The 12532-nt window shown below is 26.9% G+C and overlaps 1 pseudogene; it reads right to left on the reverse strand.

The window, feature by feature from the left end:
* LOC143597858 (subtilisin-like protease SBT5.4) overlaps positions 1 to 11369 on the reverse strand; it is a 32552-nt pseudogene extending 21183 nt beyond the window's left edge.
* Positions 11370 to 12532: the final 1163 nt, after the last annotated feature.

A 12532-nucleotide genomic window follows, 5' to 3' on the forward strand; every position in this document is an offset into this window, starting at 1 on the left:
TTGAAATCTCACGATTCAATGGATCATTATAGGATTTTTCAAAGTTTTTCGTCTAAATTAGGAATTTCTCCCCTCACTTGGTCTATTTTGAAAATTTCCCCAAAAAAATTGGAAAGATAAATGGTTATGAGGGTAAATAAGGTGGGTTTATTATATTTTCAAAGTTGATTTGATGGGTATGACAAAAAGTATGTTCAAGTAAAAGAAAGCAATAAAGCAAATTTACACGTTTACCCTCATTTGTACTTTAAATTGTTTTTTAACTCAAAAAGTAGTTGACTATTAACAATCTTTCAACCGTTGGATTAAAAGAATCTACGGATGGTATAGGATTTCGATGGTTTTAACCACTTAATTGGGTTTTCATTTTAATTATACCACTATATATTTCAGAAGTTTTTTACAGCGAGAAGTATGAGAAATAATCACAACCAATCAAATTTTTTCTTTTTATTTTATATTTAAATTATATATACAGGTATCATTGTACTCTCTCCGAATATTATTTTTGATAACTAATAATTGTAGGGGGTTACAAAATATATTAATTTTTTATATTTGTTTGTTATTTATGTTTAAATTAAATTTAAAAAGAATCATATTTTTACAGATTTACAGTATTATATTTTTTAATAATTTTTTTTTTCAAATTCTATTATCATATAAAAATTTATTTTTTTACTTTATCAACAAACCAAAATTCCAATAATTTAAACATACACGTACAATTCGAAATACCACCAACACAGTATATAAATTAACCTACACATGATAAAATTTACACTTATGCAATTCAAAATATCACATACACAGTTTATATATAAACCTACACACGATTTAATTTACACATAGACAATTTAAAATATATACCACCTACACAGTACATATATGAATTTACACACCCAACACACCCTACACAGTAAAGATTTATTCCTGCATACCCTAAATAGTAAACAAAATTATCCTACACAACCAACATATAAAGTATTTTATCCTACATACTCTACATAGTAAGCACAATTATCCTATACACGTAATATTAGTTACTTGTTAGTGAACATCAAATGAACTAAAAATACCTTGACATTGAACTAATCCCTACATGGTATAATATATGTGCCTACACAATACATAATTCGAAATACCACCCTACATCGTAAATAATAATTCCTACATATCACACAATACACTACTATATAAACATTTATCCCCCCCCCCCATGTACAAATTTGAATTCAATATGTAACTACACTTTCACAAACCCCCCTACACAAAACTGTATGTTTCTAATTTTTCTATGTAGGTACTATATGAAAAATCCATAATATACAACATTAAGTTGAAAAAATTATGTGCTTTATAAATAAATCCTAAAAATAAACAAACAGCTTACACAACCATAAATTAAAGAAAAAATTACTTTATTTGCAAAATTTTAATGAGAAAAATTAAATAGTATTAGTCATCTTACGAGCATTGATTATGCAAGAAAAAATAACCGCTAAATACATTTACGCCTGGTTTAATGAAGTCAACACCACAAAAGACATATATGTCCTTTTTAATTAAAAATATGTCATAAATATGTGTCTTTATTTACGATAATGTCATTTCTATTGTTGACCATTGATTAAACACAATCAATTGTCTAGATTCAATTTTCGCACTTCTCGTTATAATATCACTTCTCACGCCATCCCCTGTGATGGATCATGCGAGAAGTCAAGTTATAGTGAGAAGTGTGAGAAACCAATCTGAACCATTGATTAACATTGGCTATGTATAATCAATGGATTAGATTGATTAAAGTAAACTTATAATTACGAAGATATCAATTTACCAAGAATTTAATGAATAAGGGTAGTTAGGTCTTTGATTGTGGAGTGTTTAAAATGAAACTTAAGTCATTAATATCATTTAATTGCTATTATTACTAACTAATTGAAAGTTACATGTAAATTTTTTATTTTTTATTTTTTAATTGATACAATTAATTAAACTAATGTTAAACAAATATAATTTTAATCAAATACCATAATGTCTTCAATTATATTTATTCAAATGCATCAGATATAATGTATTTCCTACGCATATTCATATATTGTGTAGGTGAAGTCACAAATGTGTACGTAAAAATTTTACAATTGTAAGCTATTAATATGATACGTTATTTATTATATGTACCTTAATGTGAAAAATAAAAAAAAATAGTTCATTTTATATTGTGTAGGGTTTATATATGTATTGTGTAGGTAGTATTACGAATGTGTTTGTGAAAATTTTACAAGTGTAGGTTATTAGTATTATCCGTTATTTATTATATATAGTTTAATGTAATAAAGAAATGATTATTTTGTATTGTGTAGGTTCATATATGTACCGTATAAGTGATATTTTGAATTTTGTATGTGTAACTTTTATCGTGTGTAAGTTCATTTATGTACTATGTAAGTTCATTTATATACTGTATAAGTGGTATTTTGAATTGCTTGTGTAATTTTATCATATGTAGGTTCATATATGTACTATGTAGGCTCATAAATGTATCATGTATGTGGTATTCTGAATTATGTATGTGTAATTTTTATCGTATGTAGGTTCATTTATATTCTATGTAGGTGGTATTTCGAAGTGTGTATGCATAATTTAGATAAAAATTTTGAAATTAAAAATAAAATGAAACAGATGTATATTTGTTTGTTGATAATATATAAATAGAACAATATCGATTATGGGAATTTGAATTATGAATATATTATAATAAAACTTGGTTAAATTCGAAATTAAAAAAATGGTTGTTTGTTTGTTATAAAAACAAAAAAATAATAAAACGTAGATTTGTTTGTTGATTTGTTTTGATATGTGTTTTAACTAATGTATGAGGGGTTAGAACATTATGAGGTTGGATCAAATTCAACGGTGTTAAATAATTTTGGAGATAAAGATAAATAAGAATTTTAAAAATTCGTTTTATGTTACTTTTCATGAACCACATAAGTTTGATATGTGTTATACTTATTTTAAAATGTTGGTTTTCATGTACAACATATATAAATAATTTCATGTTTTAATTGAGTAACCTCTTGCAAATATTTAAGAAAAATAAAAATAAATTGTTATTTGAAACTTCCTACAACATTTACTAGTTACCATATACACAAATTTATGGAAATTATAACTATACCCTTATATATAAATTAAAGATAAAATAAAAATTATGATTGGTTATAATGACTTCTCGCACTTCTCTCCTTAAAAACACTTCTGAAATGAACCTAATCATATATATATATAGGGGAAGTATAGAATGAAAACCCATTTGAGTTGCGAAAACCCTGTGAAAATCCTATGTAACATCGTTTTTTTCACACATAATATATGTTGTAACATTTAATGCAAAACATTGAAAAATAAAAAAAAATTGTTTTGCTATTTTTTAACATTTTTTACTAATTTTTATATATGTTTTCAGGAGAGATAAAAAGTTATATTTATATTTACATTTTTTATTCACTTTAATTGTGGACCACAAGATTTAAACTTTAATTAAAAACATATGGTTGAAAATGAGTTTCTAGAGTTTTCACAACTTAAGTGGGTTTTCATTCTAACCATCCTATATATATAAAAGCAAAAACTTCAAAAAAAAGTTTATGCTAAAACTAATTTTTTACATGCAAAAAGCATGGTCCTTAGTTCCTCGCTTTTTTGAAGTTCCCCATTGAACCTTCTCCAATATATATATATATATATATATATATAATGAAAACACATTTTAGTTGAGAAAACCCATGAAAACCCTATGTAACACTGTTTTTTTTACACATATGTAATATATGTTGTTACATTTAATACAAAACATCGAAAAAAATTTTAAAAAAATGTTTTGTGATATTTTTTACATTTATTTTTTTACTTTTAAACATACTTTTCTAGAGAGAGTAAAGTTAAAGTTACTTTTATAATTTTTATTAACTTTAATTGTTAATGACAAGATTTAGACTTTAATTAAAGACATGTGGTTGATAATGAGTTTTAGAGTTTTCTCAACTCAAGTCACTTTTTATTTTATCATAAGACCGTGTGTGTAGCGCATGGAACGATAATGGAGGCGTTTTACGCCATGTGGTGTCACGTCACCATATGAGCTTTTTGATTAAAATGGGTTTAGTGGATGGACCGTCTTCCCGTCATTATCTCTTTATTATTAATATTGTTATTATTGATTAAAAATAATAAAATAAACCAACTCACGAATCAAAACCAACCTCAGCTTTGTAATTATTGGCTAAAATGTGTGTGTATGCATGAATTCTGGCAAGGAATAAGAATATGTTTATACCTTTTTGCTTTCGATTTCCAATGACGACTGCAACACACATACAGCGATGACAACGCCTAGAAGAGCACTAGACAACTTCATGTTCTGCATTTATAATAAATTGATGCAAGATTAGTTATCTAATGTTAATCAATAACTGGAATTTTCAACACTAAATAATAATTATCTTGTAGATAATGCCTAGCTATATCTATACTTAGTAAATAAATTATTTTTCAATGTTTAAGCAAACATAGGACTATTAACAAGCCCGAGCCAGTTTGGTCTGGGGCGTGGTTCATTTATTTTAACAAGTTGAAGTGTTGAGCTCAAGCTCGACTCGTCGAATTTATAGTCGAGGTAGCTCGTTTCTTGTTTATTAAATTTAATATTTTGCATGAGCTAGTAAAAGCGAGAGAGATGGCCCTACTGGTGGCAATTACTGGCACCCACCGGCTGTCTCGTGATAACCACAAATCTGGCACCACCGATCGAACTCTCAACAGCAGTGACCTGATTTAGCAAATCGAAACCTTGTCTCCGCTGCTTGAACCAGTGCAGGAGCAACTATACAGGCGGTTTGGAGAGATCTAGAGGAGCCCACACTTACAAAAGAAAACATGCAATTTTCTACCTCGTGTTTTCCCTTTTTGTGAGCTGTGGGGATTGATAAGCTAAGCCACCTGCATATTTATAATTTCTTATAACCAGGCATCAAAACAATAACAGAAATTTATTTTATTCATATGATCAAATCATTTTGTTTACACTAATTAATACAAAATATACGGCATTTACTCCCATTTAGTCAAATCTTGTATTAAGTACTAACAATCGCAATTTTTAGATTAATTAATAAAGCTACAACATTTATAGCATTAGATTCTATTGTATACCATTTTATCATAGGATTATGCTCCCTGTATTTCAATTCCTTTTAGCATTAACACTTTTATTTGATGTTACCCTCTCTAACATTCTTTTCATTTTATAGTCCTTTTCAAAATATTAATGAATAATAGTATAATGTCTTTATAAAACGATAAAAAAAAATTCTTTATTTTTTTTTTATAAAACATATAATAAAAAACAATGGTATAATGTCTTTATAAAAGCAATACAAAAAGTATTACATATTTTTTCTTTAACATATGTCTCTTCCCTCATACTAAAAAAAATCAAAACAATATGAATTCTTTTCGTTAGGTTCGTGTGCATGAGAACGTAACCAAACTTATTGATTAAGTCATTTTTTTTAAGTCATATATTATTTAATCTTTTTTTATTTATTAAAAACTAATACAACTTTTTTTAATGTAAACTTTCAATTTATAATTACACTAATTAATGCAAAATATATGGACATTTACTCCCATTTAATTGCGTCCGTTATAACGAAATTAATGCGTTACTAAAAATTTTGTGTTAACAACCGCGATTTTAAGATCAAATAATAAAACTAAAACATTTACATCAATAGATTCAACCCTATATATATACCATTTTATTGTTTTCTTTCTTGAAGCATCTACTTATACTATTAAAACAAAATCATCATTTCATATGTTATTTAACTAGGTTATTGACCCGTGTTTTACACAGACAGAAATATAAAAAACCGTCCAAGTAAACGTATATATATTTTCAACCGAAAACATTTTTTTAATATGTATTTTGAGACAACTGTATAATTTATAATTGTAAGTCATATTCAAACGAAAACATAATATTGAAAAACATGGAATAACAAAAAATGATATTACATAGTAGAATGTTTACAAACAAAATTTTAAACTTTAAAACATAAACTTCAAAGGCTACAAATTTTTACTTATAAACAATATTTTTTACTTTGTTTGCAACTTTCTCTTGCTTATCTAAAATAAGTATTTATTTTTTGTTCTTCTCTACTCTTCACTCTTGATAAATCTACATAAAGTTGACCATGTGTAAAACGGGTCTTTTAAGTATGCCAACTCTTGCTAGAGATTGGCCTAGATTTTTGTTGATGATCATTGCAAAACCAAACTATAACAGGAAACTGCCTTCTCTAAAACATAACATTTTAAATAAATGTTATGTTTGTCCTTAACTCACATATAAAAATGCATTTTAATAATCACAAAATTAATAATTCATTTTAATGAACATAATACCATCTGCAAATATATATATATATATATATATATATATATATATATATATATATATAATGGCTCTTTATTTTGTTTCATTCACTTAAACATTTTTAAATTTTCATAAAATAGATCGTTTTACTTTGAATAATTAATTTGTTACGAAAAATAATCCTATTTATTTAATTTTGCGTGATATAACAATATTCATAAATTAGATCATTTTATCTCGAATAATTAATTTGTTGTAAATACTAATCCTATGTATTTTATTTAATTTACTGTGTTACAACAATATGTGTTAAAAATTCATTTTATGACATTATAAATTTTTTAAACTAATTTCTATTTAAACCATCATAAATATATTATGCCAAATAAACGTGGCTATTTTATATATTTAATATTAATATTAGTGTAATTTGGAAGAGATGATGGTTATAGTAGCTCAAACTTTTTTACTAAAAGAAATAGACATATTAGATTTTAACCAATTTAAGAAAATATAAACAATATATGATACACAATAAAATTATCATATATTATTGACCAAAAATAATGTCTTTAATAGTATTTATTATATAAATTAAATGTTTATTATAATTTTAATTTTGAATTATTTTATTAGTAACAAAGTATATGAGGGCTTATTATTTTTTAAATATAGTAAAATCAACTAATAAGAATGGGGACAAAATGAATCTTTTTAATAGTATATATAGATATAGACTAGAGTAGCCAACTATGATGCCAACTAATATTATTATCATTTATATGACTACTAACAAAGTTATAAATATAACTTTAAATGTTGTATTAAATGAGGTTTTTACATATTTATGAATTATAAAATTTTATTTAACATTTTTTATATCTTATGAATCCATAAGGTATGTTTTTATATATATTACTAAATTTAACTTTTTGTTGCATTGTTTTAACCATCGTGTATTACACATGCTACATCCTATAGTTTTTGAATAGTTTTGAACATTAGATTTGAAAACTAATTAATGTGAGATAAAAAAAAATGAAAAGAAAGAAAACTTAGTTGCAATCCATTTGACATGTCAAAAATTGACATAACCTAGTAATTATCCTCATTGTGGGCTTGTGGCTTATGGTAGGAGGCTTTGGTTTTCCAATAGAAACTCAAGCTTGATTATTACTTGTGTCATTTTAGATGGATATTAGCAATAGAAGATTTGAGCTAGATCTTGTACAAAGGTAAGGTAGTCAGTTTGATCCCCGAGCCCACCCTGGTTTTTGTCCTATCGTGTCTTACGCTAGAGAGTTTTGCTCTTGTGGTGACACAAGGATTGTCAAGTGGCAGTCAGCGGTATGGTTTCTAGGGGAACGCCAAGCCAAACTCTGAAAGCCAGTGTTGGCCCGATTAAGACAACATAGTCTGACCAGAGTGAGCAACGGACTCCCTAATTTGAATAGTGTGGCAGCCTAAATATAAGAGAGTCGCCATTTTAAAATTAAAAAAAAAACAACCTAATAATTTGTAACTACAATATTTAATGCAAGATATAGGGACATTTACTCCCATTTAATTGCGTCCGTTATAAACTAACTAATACGTTAGATTTGAACACTAGTTAATGTGTAGTACAAAAAAAACACACAAACTTATTAATGCAGTCTATTTGACATGTCAATTGACCTAATTAATGCAAATCATTTGTAATTACACTAATTAATGCAAATTATACGGGCATTTACTCCCGTGTAATTTCGTCTGTTATAATTTAAGGGAAAAATTTTCAAAATTGCCCATACTAGAGAGAGAATCTCTAAAATAGCCAAAAAATGTTGATTATTTCAAAAGAATTTGTACTAAAGAGACACATTAGGAGAAGATCTTAAATATGAGAGAGCAGACCAAACTCTTAAAAATATGAAAGGAGCAGACCAAATATGAAAATAATGTTGATGGAAAATGCCAAATTTTTAAAAATATTGAGGGACCAGGTCATATTTATTTCTTAACTTTTCTTCTCAAAAGACTGTTTCCCATGCTGTTTTTTTATATTTTCTACCTGGGCCGTATATATTTTCAAATTTTAGGAAAATGTGTTTTTTTTTAATTTCGTCTTGAAATACGCATTAAAGAGACATTTGTTTTTAGAAGACGAGATTTTTGTATTTCCTTCCTTGTCCGTCCAGGTCTTATACTTTTATAGGATATTTTGCTTCTTCATCATTTATACATTCAATCATCTTCTTCATCATTTATACATTCAATCATCATCGGATCATGGAGTGGTTGATGTTTGAAGCAAGACTGACACTACCCCATTTACAGTTTATTGGAACATAGTCACAGATTCCATTATTGTTTTGCCATTTACCACCATAACATTATCAAATTCCATGTCTTAATCAAGTAACGTTGAAGAAATTGAAGAAGAAGATGAAGATGAAGATGAGGATGATAAATAGATGTATCAAAATATATTAAGGAAAGAAAGTTACTAATCAAAATCTTGCCGATTTAGATGGATAATAGTTAAATCATGTCGGTGTGGACGGAATTTAAATAAATATTGCCGGTGTAGACGAATAATAGTTAAATCATGTCGGTGTGGACGAAATTTAAATAAATATTGCCGGAATGGATGGAATTTGAATAATCCAACTTATAAGAAGAAAACAAAATCTCGTCTCCTAAGAACAAAGGTCTCTTAAATGCGTCTTCGAAAAAAAAACATAAAAAAAAACGCATTTTTCTCGTCTCCTAGAAAAAGCACATTGTTCTAGAATTTGAAAATATATACGACATAGGTATGAAACATAAAAAAACAGTCTGGGGAGACTCTCTTTTGAGAAGAAAAATTAAGAAATAAATATGGCATGCTCCCTTAATATTTTTAAAATTTTGGCCTTTTCCATCAACATTATTCCCATATTTGGTATGCTCACTCCATATTTTTAAGAGTTTGACCTGTTTCCTCATAATTAAGATCTTCTTCCAATGTGTCTCCTCAGTACAAATTCTTTAGGAATAATCATTACTTTTGGGCTATTTTGAAGATTCTCTCTTTAGAATGGACTATTTTAGTAATTTTCCCACAATTTAATGCTTTAGTCAAAATCTTGTATTAACAATCCCAAATTTAAAATTAATTAAAATACAGCATTTACACCATTAGATTTACATGTATACCATTTTCTCTTATTTATTTGTTGAAACTTTTTGGAACATTTATATCATAGACTTTTTATGATTGATATTTCGAATATTTTAGGCTTATAAAATTGAATTTGTTAAACCCGTGTTGTACACGGGTACCTAACCTAGTATATATATATATATATATATACTAGGTTAGGTACCCGTGTACAACACGGGTTTAACAAATTCAATTTTATAAGCCTAAAATATTCGAAATATCAATCATAAAAAGTCATGATAAATAAATTTGGGTATTAAATATAAAATGTAGAAATATACATATATTATAGTTAAATAATATACCTTTTTACTGATACATTACTCATAAACATGCAAAATATTATATGATCGAGCACAATATAAATGATACATTATAGTTAAATAATATATTTTGTTTAGTAATACATCAATCATTGTCAGCTAGTGTGGGCTTATAAATAAAGTAGCACTGATTCTCCCGAAGATGTTCTTTCAAACTTAGAAAAATAAGTTTTAAACATGCTAGCTTACATCTTCGTTCCTTGAAAGTTTAATATAGATGTGATTGCTGAATATTAAAAAAAATAAAAAAAATAATGTTAAATATTTAGCTCCTAATCCATTATAACATTTCAATTCACCAAATTTCGTTAGGGCTCTTGTTTGGTTTTCTCCATAGTCTAAGAACGCTAGCTTTGATCGTATAGTATGCTTTGTTAGCATCAAGGTCTCCCAGCTTAATCAAATTTTTTGGCTCCATTATCCTGTGTATTAGAGACAGACGTTGATTAAAAGAATTAGTCGTGGTATTTAATAAAGTATAAGTATAATAGCAATGTATGAAAATAAAAAAAACTCACTTGGATTTTAGTGAAAATAAAAAACTCACTTAGATTTTAGGATCCTGGTGTGAAGAAATTGGTTTATCAAAAGGAGAGCTGATAACTCAATTCGATATGAATTTAACATAATATTGTGGTATTTATAAGATTATATAATTAGCAGTCATTTAATGTGTTAATTTGTTTTTTTTTTAATCTGAATAATAATTTTGACCCGTTATCAATCAATTTTTAAATCGTGATTGAGAAATTTAAATTTGAGAAATAAATTAATTGAAAAGTTTACAATTATACATTTTTGTTTTTGGTAATGGAAACTAATTTAAACAATTTTCTTAGTTAAACTCAAATTAAATGAATCCATTTTGATTAAATGAGATGAATAATATACGGTTTCTAATAATCCACTCCAAACTTATAATGTACCTTTTGAATAACAATTTTGTGGTTTACCATTCATAATTAGCTTCAAGAAACCAAAATATATAAAGTTTATTAAAAATGACAAAGTAAATAATAAATGAATTATATACTTTTGTAATAATAGAAAGTTATAATGGACGTACCTTTTGAATAAGTTTTCACCAGGTTTAATGCATGTGGCATGCTCACAACAAACAGCACAAAGATATTCGTTTAAGTAAACTGCATAGAATGTTAACCAATAAAACAACACGAGTCATTACTTAGTGCAATTATCGACAATATATATAAACGATTTTGGGAATAAGGTTTGAGGGTATGAACATTAAGGGGCACAAATCATTTAGCGAACTTCAGCAAACAAACGTATATAAAACATAACATTACTTCAAAATACACAAGTACTAATGAATTTGACAATTTACCTGAACGGTTTGAGGAAACCACTTGCTTTGATTAGCAATTGCTTTATCAAGTTGACCCGCCATCATCAACTTCAAGAAAGAAGAATATATATTAATTAAAAACTAAGATTTACAAATTAGCAAGAGTAGAAAACAAATAATGCTATTACTTCAATAAATGAGGTCTACATCAAGAAGTAAGGTATACGATTTGAGTAAGATCCAACTACAATTCCAGATGACTCAATAATAAAAAATAAAAATAAAAAACACTCGAATATCAAATTCTAATGTTAATTTAATAAGATGAACATAACACGAAGCGTGAATATTCAATCTACAGCATGCTGACCATTGTAAATAAATAGTAAAAAGAACTGAGTACCTAATCATAGGAGATGACACTATAGTCTGAACGCAATTGCCATTGACACATTCATGCATTTCAATAAAAAAAATGTTCTAAGTTATAGTACCGGCTACTGCAATACCATATTGTATGTCATATAATAATAATGATATCTAGAGGTAATATTGGTACTCACACATATCAAATTGCAAGTGTCATATAAATGGCTGCAGAATTGCAATTATTTTAGGAAATAAATTTGAAAATTTGGTTATTAATAACAATTTGCATGTATATATTGAAAAAATAAGATAACACGGATATTTTAAAGTTTTTACTAACAATATATATAAGTTAATGATAACAACTGGCTCAGAATTTGAACACAAAAATCACTAAAGCATATACTAAACAAATGTACAAAACATTTATTCAAAGTGCACGACTATTATGATTTTTAGAAACACATATCACTAAAGCATTTACGATAAGTAATTAATTCAGCAACTTACCTGAACGGTTCTAGGATACCACTTGTTGAAAATTTAGGGGTGTTCATGGTTTGGTTTCAAACCGTGAAACCGCCCAAACCGGTCATTGGTTTGGTTTCACGGTCGATTTTTTCTTTAACTTTCCGGTCGGTCGGATTAAAAAATTCTAAACCATAGTAAACGGTTTGGTTTACGGCTTATATCATAAACCAACCATATGAAACCACCGGACCATAAGATTTGACTATATATATATATATATATTGTTGAATATTTAACTATATGTATTATTTTACATTTAGTTAAAAAAATCTGGGCCAAAGTGCCAAACTCATCAAATACTTAAAAGTCCCACGAACTTTAATTAGTTAGCTGCTTTTTTAAGTTCCATCATTCTGAGTTCATAT

The sequence above is a fragment of the Bidens hawaiensis genome, unplaced genomic scaffold (assembly GCF_021521415.1).
Source record: "Bidens hawaiensis isolate Kalapana, Puna unplaced genomic scaffold, B.hawaiensis_p1.1 tig00049150_1, whole genome shotgun sequence".
In the NCBI taxonomy this organism is placed as follows: Eukaryota; Viridiplantae; Streptophyta; class Magnoliopsida; order Asterales; family Asteraceae; genus Bidens; species Bidens hawaiensis.